Below are 27,871 nucleotides of genomic sequence, written 5' to 3'. Positions count from 1 at the left end.
AGCTATACAGCTATTCCCCTGTCAATCTTGAAATAAACTTTCTCTAGATATCAGGAATATTAATTACCCACAAAAATTCAAGACTTCTATCAAACACTTTCTAAACAGTACATGGATCTGTCACTGTAATTACCCTCCATGACTGTTCCACCTACTACTCTTGTCCACTCTCTTACGTGCCCCCATTACTTCCTCTTGTGCCTACTCTTTGTACTTCGACTTTCTGCTACAACTTGACTAATGAAATCTATATCTATCGGAGTTCTACTTAAGTTAACCATATGTCAACCACGCTTACCCTCAGAAGGGTACTCCTCATATACTGTATGTACTTACCCTCAATTACAGAGAGTGCACTGCTTGATTCAGCGGTATAAGTTTGTATATAATTTCAGATGTGTAAATAATGTACATCATCATTAGGTTTGTGCTTTTTTTATATCATAATGTATCACCGTATTTACTACTCAATATGTTTGCAATACTTGTGTAGCATTTCTCCCTGGGCCTCCACTGAAAAAGGGCCTTGGCTTATTTGGACTAACCTGATCAACAAATGTCGAATAAATAAATAAATAAATAAATAAATAAATAAATAAATAAATTGTTTGGCAAACCTTCCGATGTTATTTTTCATGGATTATTGAGAAAGAAAAAATTTTAAATAATTGTGTCACAAAGGCCGTTAAAAAAATAAAACATTTTGTTTTTGTATAGCGCTGCGATGCACTTAAAATAAGACTTTTTGCATCAATGTACATTTTCTAAACAATAGTAATGCAAGTGTAAATTATCACATTATTGACAACAGTAATCAACACTGATTACTTGAGAATTTTGAGGGACAGGTCAAATGTAAGACTAAAAAATCATGAGCATTCTGCAAGATTGGCACATTTGAGGTGTGTGGTCTTGGGCCATTTACCTCTTATTGTACTGTTGTCTGTATTTGCTCCCTGTAATTTGTCTCTTGCTGGAGGATTTCTAAATGCTATCTGTAGTAATTTTCTTAAACCAGTAAATCATTGTTAATGCATCTTCTTCAATTTATTTTTCACACATTGTAACTCAGTATGCAGCCCCCCTTAACTGTTTTGTTTCTGATTCCAGTCACTTCAGTTTTTCATTCCTCTTTATAAATCCATCCCACATATTACTATTTATTGTGTTTATGTGAATGTTTATTCCCTTCCCTTTTTAGTTCCAAGATACCAAAAAATGGTGTTTCTTAAAGTTCCCATGTCATTTATTACAACGAAAGTAAAGTTTATTATAAAGACATCCAGGTTCATATCCCTGCATCAGACAATAGATGAAAGAACATTTACTGACGGAGCAAATACTGCCTAGCTTGGATAGAATGCATTACTTATCCACTTCTGGAAGGGATACCCAAGGTTACTATAATACATTCCTTGGCATTATATTTTAGGCTGTGACTCTGTTATCAGTTATTAGTTTGTATCAGGCCTTCTTGGAGAGTATCTGTGTCTTTGGGGATTCTATGAATCTTTCTAGTTTGCAATTGCCCATGAACTTGGTCATCCAGCGGCCAGTGACATTAGACCTTACTTCAGAGAAGAAGATGCCAAAAAGGAGCTGGCCCAGCACCAAGCACTTGCTGACTTTGTTAGTGACTGACCCTTTTGCAGACTCCCTGGGACTTATCTGTAAGCCAGCTGATTGTCTACTTGGTGACGTAGGAGTTTACACCTAATCTCATGAGCTTCTCTACAATGCTCAACTGGGGTATGATGCAGAATGCATTGGCAGGTCAAGGTAGGCCATATGCACCATTCTGCCCTCATCCATTGCTTTGATGACTTTCTTAAAGTCCACCAGGTTGAGTAGGCATGAAATGCCCCTTGACTAAATCAAACTGGATTAGGTCCACACAGCCTTAAAATGGGCACTTTTCCATGTAAAAGTTGCAAAGCGTGTATTTATACAGATACAAGCAATTGTTTCAAACATCCTGTAACTGGTCGGACATACAAATTAAAGATGCACATGGATTGTAGGTTCATAGGTTCATAGGTTTATACTAGGCTATCTGCCCTAAGGCATTTATAAGCCTAGCCTAAAAAAGTTTTGGCTTACGCGCCACCCTTATGTTAAAAAACTGTGTGCATTAGTTTGTTGTGCTCTCTGTCCAGCAGACACAGAGATGATTCCTGGGTAAACCTGCAAACCCCATCCCTCCCACAAGATTTCCAGATTTCCAGAGCCAGCAAGGTGCTCTGCCTCACATGGACCGGGATTTTATTCCACAGCATAGTCTCTGGTGATGACAAATCTCCCTCTCCAGCATGTCCTATTTATATCCGTGTTATTAGGTTTAAGTCGCTCTTGATCTCTGGTAGATTTGGTTTTTTTTTTTTTTGAGCATTCCCATTAATTGGTTGTTGACATGGCCTTGTATGTCAGGCACAGGTCACCTCTAGAGCAGGGGAATAGGCTGATAGGAGCTGGAGTTTCAGTCTGGCAGACAGATGACAGATTTTGGAGTCCCTTTTTCCTTTTGTTTGGAGGTTTTGGTCCCTCATGGCTTGCGCCTAGTGTCGGGTGAGACACATCCACAATACAGGGGGTACATTTGTCTGATATCAGATCTGATAAGTAAAGGAACAGGGAGGGTGGGATTGACTGGATGAACTTTCATTGATCAGGTGGGCAATGTAGGCAATGTAGTCTAACCACTTTTACAATGTGAGAAAGGCCTGTGTCAAACTGTCACCCTGTGTGTGTCCTGGATCCTGATAACCCTGCCTTGTACTTGGATTGGTGGCTTGGATGGTGGCTGGGGGTTACCTTGTTTTTATATAAGGGTTTGACTATACATTTTTTTCATTTAACTTCAGGGCATTTCTCCTCAGCCCTCTGTCCAGTTCCACTGACTTCCCCAGGATATCTGTGTCTCATCCCTTTTGTGTTTCAGTGTAGCAGTCATCTGTTCTTCCTTGTCAGCCATAGTCCCTCTATCACTGCCTCCTGTACTTTGCCTGTACTTCTGAAAAACAGAAGGGGCCACAGGGGGCCCGTGTGGACACACCCTGTGACTGGCTTGGCAGTGTCTGGGGGCGCCAGCAACTCTAACCCTGTGGGTTAAACCCTTTGCAACCCATCTGCCCTTTATATGGGCTTTATTTAAGCTGGGTAAGCTGTTTCTTTATAATAGTTTGGTGGGTGTCGAATTCTTTGCAAAGGTCAAGATAGGCTGTATGGACTGCCTTTTCCTCATCAATGGCCTTGGTGACTGTTGTTTCATCAAAGACAATTCACTGTTTCAAAAGGTGAGTTGACAAAGCAAAAGGCCCAATCTGCCCCTAAATGTGCTTGTGCAAGTCCCTTTGTCTTTGAGTTCCATTATGATTCTCCATATCTTCCATATTCCATTCCTTTCCTTGCTTAAGCTTGTCCAATTACCAGGCTATGGTTTAGTAGTACCTTGGGAGTGGGACCACAGTTACCAGGGACCACGGGGACTCCACAGTCACGTTGACTGTGGTAAGTATATCACGAGAGCCTTGGGTTATCTGCCTTTTAGTTCTCTTGAGTTTCACAGCCACCACAGCCGGGACACCACACAGACATCTATGAGGACCATTTTTTGAGCGGGCATTTTTAGATTTCAGATTTATGATGGGTGATTTGAGATGTCTGGGAGGCTACAATGGGAGGGTTCTGGGGGGGGGAGGGGGGAGATTGCACTGAACCTGTCTGCCAGTATATGTGCTGGGGTTCTGGGTTCAGTGGATTTTTTTTCATTTTGACTAATTCTGCGATATCTGGGAGTTTCCACTGAGGTTTAGATAGCTAGTGATAGATGATTAAGGTCTATGATTGTTTTTGAATCTATTTTTTTTTTTCAAAGCAAAGTTGGATGATTTTATTTTTATGAGTGCTGTTTTTTTTTGAATAAAATTCTGTTCTTTTTTTTTTTATTGAATTTTGCAATTTCAACTTTTTTCTTTGTTTGCTTTATTATTGTTGGGGTCCACCCTGGGGACATTTGACATTGACCTTGTAGTGGGGTTGTCCAGACTGGATTATTGATTGCCTGATGATCCATGCAGTTTTGGAGGGGTTCAAGGAAGGCATTTGTAAGTGCAGGTGTGGGTTGGTTGTGGTTGTTGCTGCTTTTGGGGCCTTGACACCAGTCTTGGGTCTTGAGTAGTGTGTGTTTTTTTAGATGTGATTGTAGCACTAAGAACATAGTATATGCAGCTACTTGTGATAGCTACCCCGATTTTATGTTGGGAAAACCAATAGGCCTTTTAAGGAGAGGATTCTGTGCCATCTTAGTGATATTAGACTTAATGTACAGACTAATGCTTTGTCACTGCATATTCAAACGTATCCTGGACATAAATTCTCCTTCCTAGCCTTGGAAAGAGTGCTAGATAATATATTAGGCAGAGATCTGTCAAATAAAACTGAAGTCTTGGAAACATGCTGGATAGCTGATTTACAGGCAGATAGGAGCCCTGGTCCTAATGGAGTGGTGCCTTTAAAACCTATATTGAAAATCAGGAAGCTCAGGAGATTACTTGACTTGACTGGATTAGCAACCGTATAAAAAAGGGAGGTGTTGTAGTGTGAACAGGATCTGATGAAGGCATAGCCTAAAGTGCTCATCCTGTTTGTGAGGATTTATATCCTGTTGTTTGAAGGATTTTATTTGTTCTTTATTAAATTCTGCTAGTTTTATTTTTATTTTACCTGCTGAACATGCACTCTACTCTCTCTTCGTGGTGATATTGCAGTGCTTGTGTTTAATCTTCAGTCATTATTTTAGCACTGCAGTCTTCTGTGGTTAGTGCTTTTTGTTTGTTTGTTACAACTGCAGAAATGGTGAAATCCCTTACAACCAAGTCCTACTGCACCCTGCCCCCACAAAAGATGTAGGTTGAGAGTACTGAACTGCACTGTTACAGCCAGAATGCAGCCCCTCCAAAAAAATGTGTAGTCCATGACCTGGTACTGCAATATATTATCTATTTTGCCCCATCACACTGATTGCCTTTTGCTTACAGTTCAAGGGGAGAGTAGCTGTTGTACTTCGCTTACAAGCAGTCTGTGACAAGCCTCAATGTCATATTATGGCAGCCAGACCCACAGATGTCCATTCACACAGGTGCTGGCATTCAGCACAAAATGTCCATGCCATATCACAAGAGGCGGTCACTATCCTAGTGGTCCTAACCTGATAAAAAAAAAAACTAAATAAATAACGTAACACATTATCCCTCTGACTTTCCACCTCTCTGCTTCTCTCAAAGTATTATTTATTATTTATTTATTTGACATTTGTTGACCAGGATAGACCGACTAGGCTAGTGCCCTTTTTCAGAGGAGGCCCGGGTAGAAAAGCTCCACAGTACAATTAAGCAAAAATTACAGAAATTGACTTATTATACAATAACAATACAATAAAAATACAGGATTGTAGTAGAGGACAAAAATATACAACAGAGTAAATGAGCAGTTGTTCCTTTAGGTACAAGTTAAAAAATCAGTAAGAAATACATTTAGTGTAAGAGATTTATCTTGAGGCAGGTAGTGACAATAAGGGGTTTATATCAGATGATAGAAAGCTGAGAATATCAAAGCTCCAAACCTCGAACTGAAAACCTCGAAACCGGAAAACATCAAACTTGAAAAAAAAACAGTACACACCCAAAACAACACAAAAAATGCTCTATGCAGGAGTGCAAGCCCTCCTGCACCCCCCCACACCCCTCGCTACTTAAATATACCAACTCTGAGATCGCACCACAGTGCAGTAAAGGGAAATCTTCCCTTCCTGCATTCTATGGCGATCTCCGGTTTACGCTTCAATGTTTTCCGGTTTCGAGGTTTACAGTTCGAGGTTGGGAGCTTCGATATTCTCAGCTTTCGATCATATGATATAAACCCACAATAAGCTAGCAAAAAGAAAATACCATAATGATAGTCCTCCATGGAAAATTGTGCTTTTCAAATGCTTATGTTTTGCAGCAATAGTATGTGAGGATGTTAATTATCAGGCAGTTGCAGGTGGAATATATGCATCATGTTATCAGAAGTTAGGAAGTGAAGAGAGCGATTAGACGCAGGTGTCTGTTAATTAATTTGTTGGGTGGTTAGTGTTAAAGACATAAAGAGGGGAATAGAGGAATACGAAAGGAGAGTAAGTAGAGGAAAGAAAGTAATGTGGGAGAGAGGGGAGGGTTCAAGTGGGGTGATTGCAGAGATAAGAACAGGTGCAGTTCAGGCAATTTTTAAGAGTTTTCTTGAATTCATGGACATTGGAAATGTTTCTGAAGGTCAGAGGGAGCTTGTTCCATGATGGTGCAGGAAGGTAGCTTTAGAGAGTCTGCCCAATAGATTTTCTAGGCTTGTGAACCTGTAAGATACATTGATCAGAGCTTCTGGGGGATTAACAGGGATGTAGATGGAGACAAGAGAGGATAGGTTAGGGAGAAGGAGGCTTGTTTAGGATAGAATGGACGATGAAAAGTTGCGTAAATAAGAGTTGATTGAGAAACTCAAGCTAGTTGAGAGTGTAAACTCAAACACATGAAATCTGCTCAGGCAAGTCTACCAGCAGAACACCACCATGAACAAGTCGAGTAAAACCAAGGTTGCGTTTAATATACTGTAACGTGAAATTTTAAGCAAATAAAAGCTTTTCGTTGAATTAAATAAAACAGCTTCCTCAGAAAAAGATCTATACAGGAAACAGGGGTTTAAATTCCCCTCTACCTTGTCACATGATTGCTAGACATGAATTAATAGGTTGACTGCATAATGAAACACTCGTAAACCTGTCCTCAGCCTTACGAACTATAAAATGATACATTTTGTGTGTTACAGTTTTGTAATGCCAAATAGCAACAACGAACCACTCGATAAAATGTATCTTACATAAACAAACATAAAAAAAATTGTACCCATCAACAAGATAAATAAAATAAAATAATATAATATACCTAAGTTACTGACATGTTGCCTTATAGACAAAGCAAAATTAATCGCAAGTTACAAACTAAATATTCGACTAACAGGTTAAAAATTAATAAACCTGTAAAAATCATATATGTATATATATTTAAACAATGATGCATGATTTTTAACATTTTAATGTGAAAAACTCTTTTTTAGAAAAGTAATAAATGTTTGTAGTTAATGTAATAAACTTAATTTATGGTAAACTTTATATAACAAGTTCATCGTCTGTCATCATTATCCAAAAAACTATGTATTTATATGTTGTATTTTGTGTTTTTATTGAAACTAGATCTCAGGGAGTAAAAGAACATAAAGTCCCCATTATTTATCTACTTAAACTTTTCAGTTTCAAAATACACATGATGGAACTCAATTTATACCTGGATAGTGACAGGCATCTAATCTTAGTTGCCAAATTAATTCACAGCGCTCTAGAATCAAAGACTCTGGATCCCCCTACTGTCGATAGGTACTTGGCCAATAGCTCGAAAAGTAAAACAGTGGGATGGATGATCCATAATGTGTCTCGCAAGGGCATTCTCTCCTTTACGTCTCCCTATAGCATATATGTGTTCATACACTTGTTCTCGTAGTTTTCTGTCGGTCTTTCCAATATAGAAGACCGGACAGTGAGAACACCTTGCTAAGTATACCACCTATTTACTCTGACAATTAAATTTACCCCCAGTTTTATACCTCCTATCTCTCACCTCAAAGGTATGTCCTGTTTACAGTACCAACACATGTTTCACTTACACATACCTAACAAGCTTCCTGGTTTCCTCGGTTTCCTCTCAACAACTGTATCAAATTGGGACTCCGTTTATAGACTATGGTGGGGTAACTCTGGAGTTTGTTCCTCGGTGCTACATCATTCATAAACAAATTCCAATTTTTCTGTACTATAGCTGTCACTGTTTTAGCATCCAAGCTAAATGTGAAAATAAAACTATAAGGACTTATGCCTTCTACAACCTGACGTGTGTTTGTCTGGTATTCTGTATTCTGATTAAGTATGGGTGAATAAATTCCCCTGCTTCTTTTTGACTGGACTTCATCCATCAAGTCCAGGATCAGTTCCAAAGGGTACTCTCTTTTTAAAAACAATTCCTTCATGAAGTTACATTCGTCCCCAAAGTCTGTATCTCTAGTAACCATTCCCGCAGCTCTGACCAGTTGCCCCTTGACCATGGATTTTCTCTGTGAAAACGGGTGACAACTGGAGAACTGTAGGAAGGTGTTAGAGTAAGTTTCCTTGCAGAATATTTTTGCCAAGTAACGCCTGTTAATGCAGTCTTTAATCAAGTGCACGTCATGATGAGCTATTCTGTCCTCAGCAAAACAGAAAGTAAATTTAAGGAACACAGTCGTCGAGTTGAAAAATTCAACTAACTCCTGTGCTACAACAATGTCTCCTTTTAGAATAATAAAAATATCGTCCAGGAAACGTGTATAGAATAAAATGTTATCCTGGATATTAGGGTTGGACATGACAAACTCCCTTTCCCAGTACGCCATGACTAGGTTAGCTAAACTAGCTCTAAATGGGGAGCCCATGGCCACACCTATCTTCTGAAGGAAGTATTTGTTATCAAAAGTCACATAATTGTAGGACAGAATTATATCTAGTAGTTCCCCTACAAGTTGAATTTCCCCACAAGGGGCCCCTTTTACTCTCATCATGAAAGTCACCTACTCCACTGCTTCTAAATGAGGAATAGATACTCATCACTGAAAGATATTCTGTTGGCATTTTCCAGAAAGGACCACAAATCCTTGGAGATCTGGGTTTCACTTTTAACATATTTTTTCAGAATATTGTCAACCACTTTAGCATTAGCATACATAATACTATTCCTTGCGTTCACAAGTGGGCGCATAGGAGGGTTGTGTAGGTCCTTATGGACCTTAGGGATTCCGAATAAAATGGGGATCCTAGAGGCCAGCATAGTGAGGTAATTGTATGATTCAGTGTCTATTCTTGCTTCAATACTTTGTTGTAGGTATTTTCGAATTTAGAGAGTAGAGAGGACTGTAGGTTAGTTAAGATTTGTGAGCCATAGAATAGGTGAGGGAGAAAGTAAGCTTGAGCTAGAGAAATTCTGGAGATGGGTATAAGGAATGTTTTATTTTGGTGGGTTATTCTTCATGCAGTGATGTACATGGAAGTCAAATTTAAATTGGTCATCTATGATTGCTCCAAGGAGTTTGGTTTGGGTATCAGCTGTTATAGTGGTGTTAAGGGAAGAGATGGAGCATTTAATATGGTAGTGGGATTTATGGAAGAAGAGAAGAAATTTAGTTTTTTATTACTGAAGGTTTGCCCAGTTTAAAAACTAATGTAAATATTTTACTATTACACTCTGTTTACTGGAATGTACATATTCAGTCTAATCTGAACTATGTGTGTTATTACTTACATATCTGTCTTTTTTGCTCATGAAATGTTTTGAACTTCATGCCGGCTCATCCTTAAGTTGGTCAGTGCTGAGCAGTGCACTGCCCCAGTAAACAAATATCACACACACACACACACACACACACACACACACACACACACACACACACACACACACAATGTGTGTGTGCATTATAGATATTTTAAATAGGATCTATAACAAATCAGGCTCTACCCAGAATTGCAAACAGATTACAGATGTCATACTAAATACTAAACAAGGTACCATACAAGCATCAAAACAGAGTTACCTCAGTATTACATTATTATAGTGAAAAATAATCAGGAAAATAAAATGTACAAAACATTCAGCACACCTAAATTAGACCAATAACAAAAACCTGTAACAGGCACTAGTTCATGTAAATGCTGCAGCAGTGGTTCGGTCCCTCACCCAACCAACAAGTAAATGGTTATAGCAAGTGATTAACACACTCAGTGTTACACTACAGAGACGCACAATGGACCATGAAGGTGCTAACAAATGTGTAAACAAACATCAAAAAACATTTGCATATATTTACAAAATTAAGAAAGGCACAGGAGAAATCAAAAGACTGGGTTGTTAGCATCACTGATGAATGCAGTTAAGCCATCACTGTCATGGGATTAAAATAGCCTCATTTTAGTGTATTTCTCTGGTTTGGGAAAACAGCTTGTTAAAAAACACAAAAAGAGAGATCTAGCAAAGCTAGATATCTAACTGTGTGATACCTTAAACCTCTTGCATCAGAGGCCTCATGGAATATATGCAAATCACCCTTTAAGGATACCAGGTGTTTCAGCTAAATGGCAATTCTGTATGTCAATGACTTTTTTTACTTTCATTTTAAGTCTATTCATGGACAATTTCAGGCAATTAAATCCAAACCCCTCTAGCTGCATGTCCACATAAACACAATAAATAGGAATATGGGGGATGGGTTTATAAAGATGAATGAAAACATGAAGTGACCGGATTGAGAAACAAAACAATAAAGGGGCTGCATACTGACTTGCAATGTGTGAAAAATAAATTCGAGAAGATGCATTAACAATGATTTACTGGTTTAAGAAAATTACCGCATACAGCATGAGTAAATCCTCCAGCTGCAAAAGGCAAATTACAGGGAGCGAATACAGACAACAGTACAATAAAAGGTAAATGGCCCAAAAACACACACCTCAAATGTCCCAGCTATTGTAGAATGCTCATGATTGTTTAGTCTTACATTTGTCCTGTCCCTTATAACTTCTCAGGTAATCAATGGGGATCACTGTTAAGTCAATAATGTGGTAGTTTACACTTACATTACTATTGTTTAGACAACTCAGGTGTAAGCAAAAAGTTTTCTTTTGAGTGCATCACAGTGTTATATTTTTTATTTTGGAAGGTTTGCCAAGCAATGTGTTACCAATTAGAAGGTAGTATGGATTAAAATTTGAGGACAGAAAGAGGCTATGGTGCAGAAAACATAAGTGTCCCACTGTAAGTAGGGGGACAGTACTGAACTTTGTCTGCTACTGTGAGCTGTCAATCACAGCAGCAAATAGCTCAAACTACCATTGCCGCTTTGACAGATATGAAGGAAAGGTATTTGGGGGAGGAGAGATGAGTTTAAGGACTACAACTCAGGCATTAAAAAGAATGAAAATTGGCCACTTTAGAAAGAAAAAGTTAATAAGCACTGAGAATACTGTTCTGTGTGATTACTCCTGCTTGTCTTTAAGTAAATTTAAATAAATGTTTACATGTAGAAATGTTTCCTTCTTTCTACTGTTGTCTAAGTTTCTCATACGTAACCTATATGTACTTACTTTTTCAAATCACTCTGTTTCCTCTTGGTTATCTACTTAAAGTGGTAACTATGATGTACTAGTTTTTAAATATTACTCTTTCATGTCACTTACTTTCGGATCTGTATATGTGTATAATTGCTGTAGTGGAGTTTTTCTCCCTGGGCCTCTACTGAAAATGGACATATATCCAATTAGAAAAGCCCGGTCAACAAATGTAAAATAAAATAAATAAATAAAATAAATAAGTAGTCATTGAAAATCAAGAAATGATACTTAAACCTCACTGACTAACAAAAAGCAGGGTATATGTGAAAACACATGTAAAGTCAATGCATTGACAGGAGCTATGATGTAATATTTCAAAGCCAAACACTGTATTGTGGGATACCTACAGGTAGACTAAAATATCAAGATGCCAGACCCTATGTGGGCGGAATCTGCATTTACATTTAAAGATTTAAAAAAAGTGTATTGAGTCCAAAAGTGGTGTTAAAATGTGGGAAACATCAAGACTTGATGAAATAAATATGTTTTTTTCAGTCTGTGTAAGCAGTTCTCATTTAATATAACACTACTTCCACAATGGGATTTTATGCTCTACAGAAAAAAATCACTAAGTACTATAACTAAATCATTTAATACTGCAGTTGAGTCTGTATATTCAAATAGTGTTTTTAAGTTATGGAACCACATCCCACTACCAGTGAAATCCATTCAGAATGCAAGCTCATTTAAAACACATCTAAAACTTCACTGATCAAATCAATAGATCTGCTCCTGTACATCCCCAGGTTAAATGTCATTATCTTTAGTTTGCCACATCATCAAAACTATTTCTCCCCATTTAGAATCCTATACCCCACAACCAGTCATCACCAATGCCTGAACAGTTTTACTACCATCTCCCATCTATAAACATTGTTTGTGAAACTGCTCACCCCTCCTCTATATTTCTAATATAAATCTTATGATGGCCATATATAATTCTGTCTGAACTTGCTTTACATCTCACCTGTTAACTACAATATCAACACTTTCTGCCCTTCCTACTTCCTTCCCTCATTACTTATTTATCCGACAAGCCCACTAATATACCTCCTCAAATGTTCAGTGTTCAACATTCACTGATTCATATGCATCTTTAATACTATAATAATTGCCTCTACTTTCATATGAATATAATATAGCAAATGTATGTGTAATTGTTAGCGGATATTATATAATATCTGTTCATGTATATTACTGAATGTTTGTTTAAAAATTATTTAATATGTTGGAACGTGTCTCCCTAGACTTCCTCTGAAAATAATTCTTTTGATTAAACCCAGTCAGACAAACTCAAAAACAAAAGCAGAATAAAATAACATATAAAATAATAAAAGTGTATACTGAGACATAATAAAACCTTCAACAGGGCACTAATGATATTCTTCTTATCCAGAAAAAAAACAGGAACCCTGATCTTAAGTAAGAGAGCTGTATGCACTAGACTTATAAAAGACAAGAGCAAGGAAAAACAAATATGGCTGAAACTGCGACTGACACTTAAGATTACTGGCATGGGTATACATTCTCAGAGGAGATAGACACTAAGACTCCAATGTCTGTACTGATAGGAGAGGAGGAACTGCCTCCTACCACATGATAGACTAACCCTAAGGAAATCCCAGAGCTGGCTTACTTCCAGGTAAGCATTTTTTGATAATTAGAAAACTTCATAGAAGGGGGACCAAAAGGAACTCTGAGATTAAGTTAGCAGAGCACAGCAGCAGTAATATTATGGCTGTACTTAGACATCTGAGAGACATTAAGGGAAGGAAGGGATAAGAATTACAGGTATTAAGGTGAAAGGTCAAATTGTTACTAGCTATGGCTGTCTTACTAACATTTTTGGCCACAAAGTTTTTGATTGTACGTTAAACCTTAGTGAGCATAACTCAATAAACAATGCTATATGTGATAACGAATGTCTTGTAATTACTGTGGAGATTGTATATGAGCTCATAAAAATTTTAAATCAAATTTGGCTGTTTGTCTAGATGGGTTGAGTGCGTACATTTTAAATAACATCACCTTTTCCAGCTTTCTTTGAGATCAAGTTATGTACCTAAAATTTGGAAAAAGGCAATTGTGGTAACAATACCTAAGTATAACAACCATAGTAGAGCAGAAAATTACAGGCCAATATGTTTAACATATATTGCAGGCAAATGTTTTGAGAGACATTCATGACAGTTATTGTCAACCAAGATTAGAATGGGGCTTGATATCTATCAACATGGGTCAGTGGTTGCTGTTTTGTAACCCCTAGCTTTTACTCAAATACCGTTTATGCAATAGACTTAGCATTATTGGTTGATGATTTGTATGTGGACCTAGCAAGGGCCTTTGTTTCTCTGCCATATACAGCTATATTACAAACAATGTCGATATGCGGTGGACAGGATTGCTAAATGGTTCAGAGGGTGGAATTATAAAACTATTCAGGATGGTATTTCTGATGAAATTGAGATCAAGTGTGGTGTCTTGCAGGGCTCTTTTGTGAGTCCCCTATTCATTTGGTATCTTTATCTCAAAATTCCCTAACATCTAAAACATATGGGTGAGTAACTTTGCCAATTATACTAAGCAGGCAAGCTATAACAAACATTAGAGATCAGAGAAGGTTACAAAAGTATTTGAAAATAGTGTTTAAATGGTCACCCTCTAATGGAATGAGGTTTAATGCAAAAAAGTATGTTATTCTATTTTGGAAAGACCAATTCTAAATATCCACATGCCCTGGATGATTGCATATTCCCAACAGTACCAGAAATCTTCAGGTATTGGTTAACTCAACTTATGTTTTGATGTTTTGCTAAAGAAATCAGATGGGTTCCTAAAGGACATCCTAAGATCCATATTGATCAGAGATGCAAGATTTTTAGTTCCCTTATAAAAATTATCTATAAGATCTGTGCAATATTGTTCTTCTTTTGTACAGCTAATCGCAGCTAAAAAGGCTTCACATGGTACCACAAACGTTCATTAAGGAAGTAGTTGGAATTAATCATCTAAACTGCAGTTAAAGACTTAAGAAAATGGTTCTTTATTTGATTGAACACAGGTTACTTAGGGTAGTTTGATAATGTTTAAATGCTATAAAAATAAGATCATGAGTTTCTTACTAAGTGAAATTTCCAAGTAATATTCCATGAGTTTCACTCCAAGTAAAATAATTTTTTGAGGCTCAAAATGTAACTGTAGATTTGCATGTACAATTAAGCTGGGAAAAGATATTTACAGATCCAGGATTGTCCTAGATGTTATTTGAGCTGTAACATAAAATATAGTGGTGCTTTAATTTGCTTAAGGGTAGTAGGAATTTGGTTCCAGATCTTGGACACATAGAGTAGAGTGTACCTCCCCTGCAGTGTTTTGAGATTTGCTGTGGAAGTTTGTCCACGGCTTCTATGAAAAAAAAAAAAAAAAAAAAAAGATCAGCTGCCTTCTGCTGTTTTCTTATTACTTTGGCTTAGCAGAGTTGATGTGGTTATGTGACTCAACATGCAATATTTTAATGTGTAGCAGCTGCTTGTTTGGAACAAAGGTGAAATACATTACATGGTCATTGTCATTTCTCATAATCAGAAGTTTGAATTTGTACATGGAAGTGGCAGAAACTGCTTGGTGGGGGTTGCTGGATGAAAGTAACTAAGCCTGTTGTCACTTGTTCAGTTTAACAGTCATCTCTCAAAAATAAGGTATAAAGGCATTATAGAACAACCAGGCCTTCAGAACTTCTAGGGTCTGGTAGCCCCCATGCACCAAGGCTTTATAAGTGGAATTTGACATGGGCCTAGTAATCACCAGTATCATGAACCCCACCTAGTTTAAAACATGCCCTGCTCACCTAGTTATACACAAAAGTTCTCTGTATTTGTTGGGGGTGGTGGGAGTGTTGTCATTATTACTTTAATATTCCTCCCAAACCTCAGAGTTAATATTCCTCCCAAACCTCTGAGTTCACAATATCTTGTGTTGAGTTGGGGAAAGCCTGGTCATCTGGTCATTATTTCTTTAACTTTACTCTCAAACTTCAGATGGGTGCACAGAGGGTCACTATAGTTTGTATAGGAGTACTGTACTGCCTGTTAGAAGTAACAAGTTAGAAATATTATTGCAATCAGTATTTTTTTTTTTCATTTTCCTTATGGTCAAACATAGTCAAACATCTGATACATATATAATTGGCTGTCTTTTGGAGAAAATAAATAAGCATGCTATTTACATATATTTGACAGCAAATATATTGTGATATATTGTGTTCTATTTTTTTCAGATTTGCACTAGTCTGACATCAGAAGGGTACACAGAAATGATTGTCTTTTGGAGGTAGATATCAGGAGGCATGCTATATATAAATATGGCATGTACAGCTTGAAATATGACTAGGGACATTTGTATCTTAATTTTAATTCCAGTTTAATCCCAGACAGGAATACATAGAAATCAGCATCTATTTTGAAGTGGGGTGATGATGATGGGGGGGTACTACTCACAGATATGATATATGTATCCTTATTTGCACTTGTCTCCTCAATTTATTGTGAACCAGTGTTTGGTCAGCTTTGAGAATTAAAACTTGGATACAACTTATTTCTGCCTTGAAATAAAAAAGTAAGATTTAATTTATTTTCCATACGCATAATTTCTGTTCACACCATAGCTGGATCAAAAGGTTGGAAAAAACTCTAAAATGCACCTCAGATCATCTATAACCCCATGGCCTCTGGGCTCCCCCCTTAGTTTATTAATTACAGGGTAGTATTTGTCAGTTAGGGTGTATTGAAAGGATGCAGGGAAAAGCAAAATTGAAAAGTAAGACTAAATTTCTTTCCTTAATTATGTTTTTCATTAAGACCATTGTTGGATGAAAAGGTTGTTTAAAAAAAAATTCTAAAATACCTTTCTGAGCATCTAGAAACCTTGTGGTTCCTGGGGGACTAGCGGTTCCTAGGCCTTCGGCTTAATGCAGTTATTTCCACTGCAGTTATTACAGTGTTGTTTTGGTCAATTAGGATGTTCTGAAAGGATGCAGGAAAAAACAAAGATAAAGAGTAAGTCTGAATTTCTTTCTTTCATCACGGTTTTGGTTGAAGCAGTCACTGTTTGAAAACAGTTGTCTAAAAAACTCTAAATAAATCTCATAGCATCTAGAATCCCAATGTTTTTTGACAACCTTGTGGCCCCCAGACCCTTGACTTAATGCAATAGTTTCCTCCACAGTTATCATGCTACAGTCTTGCTTAGGTAGAGCATGTTAAATGTTTAAATGAATAACTGCAGCAAAAAAACTGAAGACAAACTGTGAGAAATAAAAATAATCTGGATAGTGTGGGTAGGCCAGGATGGGTTGGGCAGTTGTGGAGGGCACCTAAGTCTAGCCCTATTAAAAAAAAAAAAAAATATATATATATATATATATATATATATATATATATATATATATATATATATATATATATATACACACACACATACACATCACCGACTTCCATGACTAACGGGACTACAGCAGACTCCCCGGTGGTGGGGAAATAATTAGGCAAAGACCAATAGTGGGTCAGCCTGACAGGCATTATTGTGTTTTAAAGTCATAAAGGCATGCAAGAAACACTGCACTTAAATTTAATTGTTATAATATATAACTTTGAGATAATGTTGTCTGAGTCTATAAAATGGTTTTATACTTTGAAATCACCAACTGTGATTCTTACATATCCATGGAATTACACTATAACCAATTTTCTGGACTGTTATTTCATCAGGTTCCTTCTTCTCTAGCTTCATTCAATAATGAAGTTATATTTAATTTAGCCTCTAAATGTGCCTGAGTCATGGGTAATAGCTACATGTCCGACATTAAGAAGTGCATGTAAAAAGACAGTAAATGTATCTGAGTCATGGGTAATAGCTACATGTCTGACATTAAGAAGTGCATGTAAAAAGACAGTAAATGTACCTGAGTCATGGGTAATAGCTACATGTCTGACATTAAGAAGTGCATGTGATTCAAAGATGGCTGCCATTCTGTGAACACTGCAAATCTACAGCTCTTCATATATCCTGAGGAAAATCTAACCCTGCAGCTATACTATGAGCTATTTAACAATAATATTTTGAAAAGATCAATCTACTCCATTCAAGTATCTGATGAGAGGTGTTTGAATCTGGGAAAATCAAAGAATTCAACAGGATTAGACCCGATTGACTGACTCCGAAGAGAGTATCAAACAAAGGATCTGCCTGAATAACAAACTTGGCCTATTTACTATCAAGCTACAGTAAAGGGCAATACTGATTTAGAATGTCAAAACAAGATAAAAGTATGGAGACAACAACAACAAAAACTAAATTGTCAGAACTGCAATCACCAGAAAAAGATTTAACTTCGAAAAGGCAGAAAATCATTAAACAACAGGAACTTCCCAAAGCAGGGAATAAAAATAAACCAGACCAGTTAGCGGATATGGAGGATATCAAATCTGCTTTGATACCCATTCAAGTAGCTTTGGAAGAACTCTCTAAGCAGGTACAGTCTTTTGGCATTTCATGTAGTCAAATTCTAGAAAGAATGGACAAAACTGAAGCTAGAATATCTGAAAATGAAGATAAAATAACACTGCTGGCTAAAAAGTCTGATACTCATGACCTGGACATACAATCTATGCAAGCAAAAATCCTGGATCTGGAGGCGAGATCCAGGAGAAATAATATAATTATCAGAGGGATACCTGAGAATATTCAATACAATGATTTAATTCCATCCATTACACAAATTTTTACAATATTGTTTAATGACTCTGACACAGCTAAACAAATAATAATAGAGAGAGCTCATAGAGCTTTGAGAGAAATGCAGGCATCAAATATATCAAGACCAGTGTATGTCAAAATTCTTAATTCCCAAGATGTTAATAAAATAATAATGGCTGTTAAAAAGAACGGAGGTTACATTATGTGGAACAACAATAAAGTTTCTGTGGCTCATGATTTACCTCTCCAAATAAGACAAGCTAGGCAAGCTTTATCTGCTTACTGTAAATTTCTTATTGAAAAACAGATTAAATTTCAAATGAAGTATCCTAATACACTAATGTTCACAGTCGATGGATCTAAATATTCAGTTTCTACAAAAAAAGAAGCAAAATCTACCTTTTTGAAGATATTTAAGTCCTTGACTTCTTCAGAGAGTTAGCATGGCCTTCCGTTGAGACTGCTACAGTAACAGAGGTCGGATCCGTTTTTTGCTTCAACCCGAGGCTTCTGAATCCTTTGTTTTAAGTTTTAGTCCTGCAGGCCTCTTTCTAATCTGATAAAACTTGTCTTTCATCCCTGGATCATTCGCAAACCATTTCTGAGATTTTATGGCTCCCACGAACTCTCTCTCATCACGAAGATACAGGAAATGCTTCTATCGTTCTCCTGAGGCCGGTTTTGAAGTGGCGCAACCGGAAGTCTGCTCGTTTAAAGGGTCCCTCGTCGCGAACTCGAAGGCAGTTTCCCAGGCTTGGGAAACTGGAAAAACTGTGTTGAAGAACAAACGTGTAAATTGACTATCATATTACAAGTGGTTGTACTTTAAGCACATAGAAAACATCTAATCGTTTTATATACACATTTAATTATTCAGGTATGCAATTCTATTAGGAAATGGTGTGGTTATTTAACAGTATTGTTGAGAGCAGCAGTTATACTAGGGAACCTCACCCCAAATACATATATATTTTTACAAATTACTCTATTATTTAGTAGTTCTTATTTCTAGTTTTCCTGATGTAATAAATTGGAAGAATAGTAATAGATGCTCAAAGGAATTGATAATTATACAGGTCTAACTTTAGTGATAATATGAAGTTCATATGCAGATAGTGAATGGTCAGGCTTGCTAACAAAATACAAAGCTGCCTTTTTTTTTTTTTTTTATATACATTCTGGTTAGGAAGGATTGCAAAAGGAATAGTAAACAGTGTTGGGATTTTGCGAATGTACCATTAAGTAAGTTGTATGGCTTCCTTTGGGAATATAGAACATATTGATAAAGGGAGATTATATAAATTGAGGCATTTTTACTACTAAAATATTTCACTGCATGCTGAAGTTTTACAATAATTTAATGTATCATAGTCCAACGCTGTTGCTGTATAACAAGGCAGCAAATAATTAAAAGGTGAGAAGCTCTAACAGTGCTGGGCTTTGACTAAATAATGATACCTGAATGAAAGATGTTTTCAACTGTTGGACAACTGAGGTCGGAGGTTTTAGTAACATTTACTGAATAATATAAGTTGAACAAGGGTGTTCTAGATATAGCGGGTTTTATATCATTAAAGGCCAGTAGAACAATTTAATAATAGGCGTTTTTGTAGTATATGTTGATTAGATGTATGAAGACCTGTCAGTTGCTGGTATATGCCTTAATGTTCACAGAACCATCTGCGAGGTGTTGCCTTATTGGATAACCATTATTGTTAGAGTTTTGACAAGTTATCAGGTCAATATTAACTAGGTTATTAATATATACAAGATAGAATGATGGTGTGGGCATATGGGCTAGTTTAATTGAGCTTTGCTGTAGAAATGGTTTATATACTATTAACTACTATACTAGGATTACTGATAAGTATGGTTGATATATTATTTAGTTGTCATTTACTTATATAACTACGATAGGTGATAAAGGGAAGTTTTAGCCTTAATTTATGTATAGATATTAGTGGTCTTAGGTTAAATCTGGAATAGGTAAACAATGTACGATCTAGTACAACACTGACATGGTTATTTATTTATTTTCTCTTTGTTTTTCTCTTAAGGGTTACAATACAGTATAGATTGTCTACAAGCTAATTACTGTAAAGTATAATATGGATTAGTGTCTCATTTTTGATTTCATGAGGTTTTAAAAACTGTTTTTTATTTATTCTTAAGATATCTGTCTTATATATTACAGAAAAGTATCAGTTTTGTTACTTCCAGAATGTTCTTAGTGGGACACAACATATTATTATCATTCATTAGATATTTGAATTGTTTGGAGAGGAATGACAAGAATAATATATGTTGTTAACACTTTTTTCCTTGACATAATTTCCGAAATTGATAAAACAAGAGATGTAGATGTGCAGCAGTGTTTAATAGGGAATGTATAGGTTAGGCTTTGTAGATTTAGTGGTAGTAGACATAGGTTTTTTACATGATATAGTTGTAATATATTTTAATCTAAAGAACATTTATTTAGCAATGTTATTAATCCTTATAATGTTTAACAATGTGGAAAACCTATGTATGTCCTGGTCCAGGGGTTTAGTGGGTAGGCACTGGTGTGGGACGGGATTTCAACAATGCTTCCAGAAACTATACCTTTTGAAAACATATTTGAATCTAGTATGTTTTGTCCAATGTAAACTACATTTGAATAAATTAAAGGTCGTACTATGTGGGAAATAGATTCATGGAATACGAAAGGGCTCCAGAACTTGAAAAAGAGGAAATTGTTTCTTCATTTATTTTTGCAGGCTAGGGCATGTTTTATTTTACTTCAAGAAACTCATTTGACTAATGACCAGTGGGCAGTTATTAAGGAAAAAAAATGAATCAGAGAGGTTATAGCTTCGGAAGGTAAAACTAATAGTGCGGGGGTTGCGATAGTTATAAAAAACCAATACCAAGAAAAAATTCTAGACTCTAAAATAGATAAAGAGGGAAGATGGTGTTATGTGATTCTGTCATCTAATCTTTACGATAAACCTATTTTACTTCTTAATATATATGCACCATGTAACAATCAACACTTGTTTATAGTATCACTGTATTCTATTTTAAATCAATATAACAATTACTACATAATTATAGGAGGGGACTGGAATACATATCAAGATCCTAAATTGGATAAATCAAGTACACATAGGTCATTTAATTCTCAAGCAGTAATAGCTTTGAGTGAACTTAAAGATGACTTTAAATTGTATGACCCTTTTAAATACGTAAGCAATCAGTCTAATACAAATAACTTTACATTCTATTCAACTTGTCACAAAATGTGGTCTAGAATAGATTTTTTCTTGATTTCAGAAAGTCTAATTACTCTAGATCCCAGTGTTTCTGTACAAGCTCGTTACTTATCAGATCATTCCAAGATTACTTTAAACTTTAATAAAGACCCCAAAAATAGTTTATCACATAGAGGGTACAACTGGACCTTAAATCCACATTTATTAAATAAAGAAGATATAATTCAGGAAACTCAGGCTGTTCTTGATCTTCTATTAGTTAATTTAACCAAACAACAACATTTACCCGATACTGAATGGGCGACAACCAAAGCACAAGTAAGAGGGATCTTTCTGCAAAAAGCTACCTATTATAAAAAAAATCACACTAGAGATCTACAAAGACTGGAAACTAAAATCAAGTCATTAGAACAGGGCTTAATTAGGAAATTTAACCAGCAAACAGAAAAAGAACTATTAAAATGTCAAAAGGAGCTATTTTTGATACAAAGTAGTAGGTTGTCATTCTATGAACATAAATTGTTGGCAAAATATGCTAATCATATTCAAATGCCTTCAAGAGCATTAGCCAGAATCATTAATCAATCGAAAGTACCTTTTCAGATCACTGAAATACAATTCAAAAATAATAGATATACAAAATCTGAAGATATTATGAGTATTTTTGAGTTGATTTATTCTCAAATTTATAGTGGTAGACAGGAATCTCTCACAAATAGGACTAACAATGATTTTTTACAAAAAATTATTTTTCCAAAAATTGATGATAACTCCCAAATAGATTTAATTAAGCCAATTTCCTCTAGGGAAATAATAGATACAATTAAAAAGTTGAAATCTCATAAAGCACCAGGTCCGGATTTTGACCGCAGAGTTTTATAAAACTTTTTGTTATTCCTTTGGCAAAATACTTCCACATATATTTAATTATATAATTAACAATAGAATTAATGATCCTCACTTTAATGCATCCAGAACAATTCTTATACCCAAAGAAAATACTGACTTTCATAACCCGGATAATTATAGACCTATCTCTCTTTTAAATATTGACATGAAAATTTTGACATCTATCTTAGCTAATAGATTGAAGAAGGTAATAGACTCAATAATATCTAATGAACAGGCCGGATTTATGAATGCTAGACAAACCACTGACAATACTTTATCATTACATACATTAATTGTCTATGCCTGTCAAAAAATATTAATGTTTATGCTCTCATCATTGATGCACAAAAAGCATTTGATAGAGTTAATTTGAAATTTTTGTTCGATGTTTTACCATACTTTAGTATACCTCAAGAATTTATTTTAACATTACAAATATTATATAATAACCCATATACAACTTTATATATCAATAAAAATCTTTCTAAAAGAATACAAATTAAGAACGGAACTCGTCAGGGCTGTCCTTTATCTCCTATATTATTTAATCTATATTTAGAACCACTATTTTTACATATTAAGCAAAATATATACCATATTGCCCCAATAATTTATGGTACTAAAATATCCATGACTGCCTTTGCTGATGACCTTAACATCTACTGTACGACTCCAGTTTCAGATACTAAAAAAATACTAAAAGCAGTGGAAGACTTTGCTGAGGTATCCAACTACAAGATAAACCTTAAAAAAACTAACGTATTTCCTTTAAAAACACCAAAACCTTTTTCTCTTTTACCACTGGTAGGACAAGTTTAATCGGAGAACAAGATAAAGTACTTGGGTGTTGTCTTTTCTACAGATTACAGAGATTTCTATGTGAATAATGATATCTTTGGGATCATATATTGTCCGACTTAAGAAGATGGAATAATCTGAAATTACCAACAATGGCAAAAGTTTCAATTATTAAAATGAATGTGCTACCCAGAATTTTGTACATCTTTAGAGCCACTCAAGTCTTGATCCCTAGGAAATTTTTCAAACAAATTCACACGGAATCGGCTAAATTTATATGGGAACCTAAGAAAACTAGAATATCATATGATAAACTGATGACTCCGAAAAATAAAGGAGGCCTAGATCTACCTAATTTTGAAATTTACTACTTAATAATAAATTCTAATAGAATTTTAAGAATAGCTTACTATGAGATATCTAGTAATAAATGGTCACCTAAATGGGTAGTTAAGAATCATAAACACATTGTAAGTTTGAATATTAACCCGAAAGCTTTACCTTTTTTAAGTAAAGATACCCTTAAATTATTTCCTTTAATGGACCATATTAGAGTATATATAAGTTTAATACAAAATCTTTTCCAGTCATTAAATCTCTTGCAACACATGATGATTTTTCAACCTTTTCATAAGAACCCGAATTTGACAATCAATAATCAATTAATAGATCTTAAAAAATATCCACTTATAATTAATTTAAATTTACTTGAGATGTATCCATATCTTAATCATTCAATTCATGTTATGTTGCAGGGGATGAATCTTCCTAAATCTTACTTAATAATATTGAGACAGTTAAAGGATCTTTCTATAAATTACTTTAAAGACTTCAGAATGGATGAGGAAATGTTAACTAATTGTTCAAACTTATGGTTAACTCTTAGACAAGATACCAAATTTATAACTTCTACAAGTGAACTGATAAAAGAGTTGAAATACCAAAATCAAATACTCTTGTCAAAATATTGGAAAGATAAAATACCTTTGATTGAAGAAAATAAAATATTAAAAGCAATTAACTTAACAATAAAATCAGTTTCTCTCCAAAAATTAATATTTACACAATTGATGATATTTAATAATGCCTACTATACACACCTTAGCTTGCATAAATTTAACTTGAAAAATTTGCACAAATGTCCATACTGTAAAGATCAAACAGCGGACCTCTTGCACATGTTCTGGAGCTGTAAATGTATATACAAACTTTGGAATTCCTTAAAAATCCAACTACAAAAGATGGGTTATCAACATTCTACACTTTCTTGGGAATTCATGATTCTACATATCCCTCCTAATAATTTAGATAGAACCCAAATTATTATACTTATAAATATTTTCTTATTAATGAAACTTTATATAGCTACAAATTGGTTGACTCCATCTCAAACTTCATGGGAAAACTTTAAAGGTTTAGCCATGAAACATATTTTAGCACATAAACTTTTAATCAAGGATAATAAAAGGAATATTAATAATCCGAAAGTGTGGGAACAAATTTTCAACATTATATTAGCTTAATGTACCGAATTCAGCTCAACCCCAGGAAATGCATACTTAATTTGAAAGTTGCTAATAACAATCTATTCTAATGATATTAGATCTTTTGACTCTCGTTATTAGATGTTACTTTCTTTTTTTTTGTCATTGATTTTGTTTAGCGGATGGAAGCATTTATGTAAATAGTGTACATAGTTTGCAGTATGGGTGTTAGTAGCTTAATTTGGGTATTATTTGTATTTTCTTACTGTTGTTTTTTTTTATTGTATGAAAAATTGTTAAAATAATAAAGATTTATTATTGAAAAAAAAAAGAAGTGCATGTAAAAAGACAGTAAATGTACCTGAGTCATGGGTAATATCTACGTCTGCCATTAAGAAGTGCATGTAAAAAGACAGTAAATGTACCTGAGTCATGGGTAATAGCTACATGTCTGACATTAAGAAGTGCATGTAAAAAGACAGTAAATGTACCTGAGTCATGGGTAATAGCTACATGTCTGACACTAAGAAGTGCATGTAAAAAGACAGTAAATGTACCTGAGTCATGGGTAATAGCTACATGTCTGTCATTAAGAAGTGCATGTAAAAAGACAGTAAATGTACCTGAGTCATGGGTAATAGCTACATTCTGACATTAAGAAGTGCATGTAAAAAGACAATAAATGTACCTGAGTCATGGGTAATAGCTACATGTCTGACATTAAGAAGTGCATGTAAAAAGACAATAAATGTACCTGAGTCATGGGTAATAGCTACATGTCTGACATTAAGAAGTGCATGTAAAAAGCCAGTAAACGTACCTGAGTCATGGGTAATAGCTACATGTCTGACATTAAGAAGTGCATGTAAAAAGAAAGTAAATGTACCTGAGTCATGGGTAATAGCTACATGTCTGACATTAAGAAGGGCATGTAAAAAGCCAGTAAACGTACCTGAGTCATGGGTAATAGCTACATGTCTGACATTAAGAAGTGCATGTAAAAAGACAATAAATGTACCTGAGTCATGGGTAATAGCTACATGTCTGACATTAAGAAGTGCATGTAAAAAGCCAGTAAACGTACCTGAGTCATGGGTAATAGCTACATGTCTGTCATTAAGAAGTGCATGTATAAAGAAAGTAAATGTACCTGAGTCATGGGTAATAGCTACATGTCTGACATTAAAAAGTACATGTAAAAAGACAGTAAATGTATCTGAGTCATGGGTAATAGCTACATGTCTGTCATTACGAAGTGCATGTAAAAAGAAAGTAAATGTACCTGAGTCATGGGTAATAGCTACATGTCTGACATTAAGAAGTGCATGTAAAAAGACAGTAAATGTACCTGAGTCATGGGTAATAGCTACATGTCTGACATTAAGAAGTATATGTAAAAAGAAAGTAAATGTACCTGAGTCATGGGTAATAGCTACATGTCTGACATTAAGAAGTGCATGTAAAAAGACAGTAAATGTACCTGAGTCATGTGTAAAAGCTGCATGTCTGACATTAAGAAGTGCATGTAAAATGACAGTAAACGTACCTGAGTCATGGGTAATAGCTACATGTCTGACATTAAGAAGTGCATGTAAAAAGACAGTAAATGTATCTGAGTCATGGGTAATAGCTACATGTCTGACATTAAGAAGTGCATGTAAAACGACAGTAAATGTACCTGAGTCATGGGTAATAGCTACATGTCTGACATTAAGAAGTGCATGTAAAAAGACAGTAAATGGACCTGAGTCATGGGTAATAGCTACATGTCTGACATTAAGAAGTGCATGTAAAAAGCCAGTAAATGTACCAGAGTCATGGGTAATATCTACGTCTGTCATTAAGAAGTGCATGTAAAAAAGACAGTAAATGTACCTGAGTCATGGGTAATAGCTATATGTCTGATATTAAGAAGTGCATGTAAAAAGAAAGTAAATGTACCTGAGTCATGGGTAATATCTACCTCTGTCATTAAGAAGTGCATGTAAAAAGACAGTAAATGTACCTGAGTCATGGGTAATAGCTACATGTCTGACATAACATTAACAATCTGCATTCAAACTGGAACCTTAGTTTGAGAGACAGCCTTACAGAACTATCTGCAAATATATAGAGCTGAGTATACTTTTCTGTATTATTCTGTATTATAGAGCTAAATTGTTTGCTTAGATATCTGTTATATATATATATATATATATATATATATATATATATATATATATATAGAGAGAGAGAGAGAGAGAGAGAGAACAGTATATATATTTTGGCTTTATAATTTGCACATTCCTCACATCTGTGTTGAAATTTGGTGGCTTTTGCAGTGCCCGCCCCACTGTAGATTTGATCTAAGACACTTCCCCAGGCCCATCTCTTTACTGCATTTTAGCTAATTAACCCTTTATGCACTTGCTTTTAGTCCTTTTTAATTTAATTACATTTTTTCAAACTGTGTGTGGACTAATATCGCTACATATTCAAGTGTGCCAGCTTGCAGTGCATGAGAATTGTATTTACTACTGCTTTTGCTACTTTTCTGAAAAAAAAAATTCATCTGCTTTTACTGTACTTGTGTTTCTTCCTACTTTATTTTGCTTTTGCGTCATCTTAAAAGTACTCAGTTGTATTTATTACTGCTTGGTGTAACTCATTCTAAGCCTTTTAGTTTCAACACTTGGGCTTCAGACCAGTTGTTTTACATTGAGAGGGTTTGTGGTCTGCACTGTAGTGGCAGAACAGGTAGCTTACATCCTTCTAAGTTGGGAACTGCTGATTGAGGACTCAGTGTCTGTTATTCTAAAAGTGTATTAATTCTGGTTTAAGCACTTGGGCTTTCAGGCCAGTTATTTTACATTAAGAGGGTTCGTGGTCTGCACTCTTGTGGGAGGAGAGGCTGGACTCTGCCCTTCTGAGCTGGGAATTTCTGGTTGAAGGCTTATAGTGCATGCATATCTGAACTGCTTCTTACTGAAATTGGTACACCTTGTTTGCTGTAGCATAGACTAGATCCAGGCCTGCTGAATCTAGCTTTGTTTTTATAACTTGAGCACTAATCCAGGCATTCTTTAAAGTATTCAATTGTATTTACTACTGCTTGGTAGTAACTTGATTAAAGTGTAGCTATCATTCTAAGACTTTTGGATTAAGCACTTGGGCTTCAGACCAGTTGTTTTACATTAGGAAGGTTTGTGGCATGCATTGTGGTGGCAGGACAGGTAGCTTTCATCCTTCTAAGTTGGGAACTGCTGATTGAGAGCTCAGTGTTTGTTATTCCTAAAGTGTATTAGTTCTGGTTTATGCACTTGGGCTTCAGGCCAGTTATTTTACATTAAGAAGGTTTATGGTCTGCACTCTTGTGGGAGGAGAGGCTGGACTCTGCCCTTCTGAGCTGGGAATTTCTGGTTAAAGGTTTATAGTGC

This window comes from Protopterus annectens, chromosome 13.part0, assembly GCF_019279795.1.
Source record: "Protopterus annectens isolate FY-2018-M chromosome 13.part0, PAN1.0, whole genome shotgun sequence".
Lineage (NCBI taxonomy): Eukaryota > Metazoa > Chordata > Ceratodontiformes > Protopteridae > Protopterus > Protopterus annectens.
The sequence above is the reverse complement of the archived record's forward strand: the minus strand, read 5'-3'. Positions refer to the sequence as shown.